This window comes from Marmota monax, unplaced genomic scaffold (assembly GCF_021218885.2).
Source record: "Marmota monax isolate L192 unplaced genomic scaffold, Marmota_monax_Labrador192_F-V1.1 WCK01_AAM20220418_F8-fsc00003, whole genome shotgun sequence".
Lineage (NCBI taxonomy): Eukaryota > Metazoa > Chordata > Mammalia > Rodentia > Sciuridae > Marmota > Marmota monax.
This window is the reverse complement of record NW_026694084.1, coordinates 23,029,034-23,033,241: the sequence shown is the minus strand read 5'-3', so window position 1 is coordinate 23,033,241 and position 4,208 is coordinate 23,029,034.

The window sequence follows — 4,208 nt, the reverse complement described above, 5'->3', positions numbered from 1 at the left end:
GAGGCTCAGGAGGCTGAGGCAGGAGGATCATAACTTCAAAGCTAGCCTCAGCAACAGCAAGGAGCTCAGCAACTCAATGAGACCCTGTTTCTACATACAAAATACAAAGTAGGGCTGGGGATGTGGCTCAATGGTTGAGTGTCCCTGGGTTCAATACCCAGTACCCCCAAATGGGGTGGGGGGAAGGGCCCTGGGGATGTGTTGCTTGGTGGTTACGCCCTCTAGGTTCAATCCTCAATACAAAAAAAAATTAGAGATCGGACATTAATTTTTGTATCCCCTGTATCTTGTAAAGTACTTGCACCATTAAGTGCAACAAAAATAATATCAAGACAGGACTTTCTCATTTATTAAAAAATAAGTCTGAAAGTAAGCAATTGAAGGCTTAAATGACAACTGTACAAAGTTTTCATGGACTTAGGCTTATCCATCTGACTGCTTTTGTATCCATGGTTTAACCTTTATTTTGATTGTCCCAAGATAACTGCTGGAGCACAGGCTATCACATCTATGTTCCAAACAGGAAGAGAGAATGAGCTGCTCTTTTCATAAATCTTTTAGAAATGTGCAAATAAAATGTATCTGCTTGACCACACTTAGATGCACAGGAGGTAGAGCAACACCATCTTTAAGCCAGGTGCCACATGACAAACAAAAGAAAAAGGCAAAGATGTTTCAAGGCAATTCTCAGCTTTTACTATAGAACTTAAGATAAAATAAAAATAATGAAGGAAAATAAGTAGATGTCCAAACACCAATAACAGTAACCACGATAATATTAAAATAACAACTATTATTAACTGAGCTCAAACAATGTGCCACACACTAAGCTAGATGTTTTGTATACATTATCACATGTAATGAGCATTGCAGCACTAATAGGTAAAATTAGCCTGATTTTATAGATGAGAAAACACAGCAATTTGGACAACTTGTACAAGGTCATGCAGCTAATTAATGAAAGAGCCATAATGCAAACCGAGGTCTAGATGGTGCCAAAGTCTTTTTTTTTTTTTTTTTTTTTTGGTGGTGGTGGTGCTGGAGATTGAACCCAGGGTCTTGTGCATGAGAGGCAAGCAATCTATCAACTGAATACTACCCCCAACCCCCTCAATGTCTATTTTCAAAAAATGTGGTCCACATGCCAGAAGCTTTAGAATTAATTACACAGAAGCTACTTTAGAAAAGCAGATTCTCAGACCCCACCCAAATACTGGATTCAAACTCACTTAAAACAAGATCCTAACATAAGTAGAAAACCCATTAAAATTGGGAAAGTATCACTATTTCAGACACCTGCCATGAATATATCCAACCCCACTGATAATAATATAGCAACTTTAGTCTTAGGGAAAGAATTTCAATCTGTTATGTTACAGTGCAAGTTTTTGTAATAATGCTAATTCCTCATACACAATCAGGAAATAGAGGAATGATTTTCAAATAACATAGAAACTACACTGATTCAACTGTGATTTTTTTTCCACAGGATGTGAACTTTTTGCTCCCATCAAGCCAAACAGAACCAAGTACTGTACTGTGTGTGATGTTCGTTCACTTTTCAAGTCAGCTCCTGGCTCAGTTTAGCCCTCTTCTGTGTTTTTTGAAGTGCTCACTATAAAAATTTCTAGCACCTCTACATTTTTTTCGTTTTTACAATTTGGCAGCTTCTACATTTCCTTACACCCCTATCATCAAACACCTTCACTTTCTTTGAAATTAAAGTACTATATTTGCTATATTATTTCCTCGATTGGGGATTGTTTAAAACTTTTGTTAAACTTTGCAATGATTTTTGTTAGGATCGTTAGTATTTTGTTAGTTGCACTGGTTGTAAGAGCTATACACCAACCCTATTTTCCCCCAGTTTGCCTAATAATTTTTCTAAACCACTTTGCAAAATGAAAGGAATAATGTATATACTATATTAAAACAATAAAACACCAGAATTCTGGAATAAATGCCTAGAGGGTTTCAGGGCAACACTATCCATTTGCTTTTATTAAGCACCCATTATTCTTAAAGGTTCAGCACTATTATATAAGAGTGATGGGCATGAAAATAGAGGAAATAATAAAAGTGTTAAAAATGCTCCCAGTACTGAAATACTGTTAGCATAATGAAATTTTCTGAAAAAAATCCAAGTGATTAACATAAACTGTGATCCAGCTTCTGCATCAGGTTTTCTCTAGTCTCCATCTCAACCCTTGACAAGCCCACATTCACAGCTGGTCCAGAGACCAGCCCTCCATCATTCCTGGGCCCTGGTAATTGTTCTTTGCTGATACCTACCTACCTGAGTATACCCTTAGCCCAGCCTTGACAGATTGTGCAGCAACTCTCTGGAAACCACTCAGAACTCACAACTCTTGCCTGAAGCTGAAGACGTAACTGTGAATTAATTCTAGCGCTTACAACCCCTAGTCTTACAACCCCTCCACAAGTGTGAGCATACACATTATCACTAACTTAATATCTAGTATATTAAAAATTAATATTTCAAATAACTTTTGTTCTCAATTCCTCTGCTTCTCCTATAATTTCTGTACCTGGTAAGAGTAATTTTACTATGAATTTCATCATAGAATACATTCCCTTTTTGATCTTTTAGGATAAACAAGATATTGGGTTTTTTTCCCAGTCATTTTCAGTCCATTTTTCTCTAATACAAAACGTAAAAGAGGTTATTCACTCTTTCTGAATTTTTCTTCAATCAACTTTAGAATCCTCAAACAAATATTTCATACTTTTTTCTTCATTTAAATACAAAATTTTAAAGTTCTGGTACAACATATCTAATGCCCACTCGTTACTAACATTGATGTACTGAAATCTTTTTGCCTTATTCCTCTTAATCTAACCCCCCTGCTATAATTTTTCAATATTATAATAGCAAATCCTGATTTAAAAGCTTTGTTAGTTCAGAGTAAAAGCCTACAAAGTTGTAATTCAACTCTGGTACTGAAAGACTTATCATCTCTATAACAATTTTTATCTCACTTATAGTCTGTTTCCTATTATTTCTATGGCAGTCTTTATCTTACACACACAAAAAAATCTTGGCTGCGCATGTGTCATCATGGAAAATAGTAAGACATAGAACACAGCTACTTTCCTAGACACACTCGAGACATTGGCAACATAGTTTCTCAGACAGTGATTATCCCAAACCATACACGTCATCAACTGAGTCATCACAAAAGGAAAAAATCATTTTCGAATGAAGACCAAATCTGCAATTAAAATCTGCCCTCTCAGGATTTCAAACAAATTCACAATTACTAAAATTGATAAATCCCCATTTGTCAATAAGTATTTCTAGGCAGAGAAGATACTCTTCGCAGATAACTCCTGCAAAAAGAAATTTAACTTGACATTTTAGTTCAAGATGAATGTGTTAATACAGCGGCACCCTGAACAGAACAGAACCTTTACCTTGTTCAAAATAATCAAACCCAGCAAGTTTAGGGGACTAGGGTTGTACAATATGTGAAGAAATTATGAAAATTCATGAAGGGGAAGGTGGGCTAGTGGTTGAGAGTTGAGTGTAAAATGAGTACACCCTAAAACTGGAACAAAAATAAATTATTCCTCCGTCTGTATTTGTTCTTCATGATACAAAAAAGTATTTGTAAAAAGTTTAATAAGCGTCCTCACTAGCTATACCACGGGCTTCACTTGGGCAGATACATACTAGCTCGGAGGTTTTCGTTATATTCATATCCCAGAGCCAAGCTAGCACTCTTTGACAAACCTATAAATGTAGGTTGAATGAATGAATGAGCCCTTATATTTTACAGAGCTAGTTCAAAGTTTTCATGTTACCCTCGCTGCTATAAGACCATTAAAATATATTCTGGGGTAGGGCGCACACAAAACTGCACACCCTTTCTTTAAAACAAGCGCAAGAATCAACCTGATTTCAAACATTCAACTTACTGGGCAGCCCTGCGCGTGCGCAGTTTGCCAAGTCAATGGCGATCCCCGTCGCTAGAGAATCACCTTTGCGCCTGCTCAGTTCCGGGCTCCACAGCCAGGGGGCGGGTTCCAAAGAAAAGGAAATGGTTGCTGCGCCTGCGTCGCTCTTTCAGAGTCGCAGGCTGGTTGCGCAGGCGCACTGGGACCATTTTGACCGTAAACATCCTGCCGATTTGAACCGAGGATTTGGGCGGCAGGAAGAGCCGCGGTGTAACGGCAGCCATCTTGTT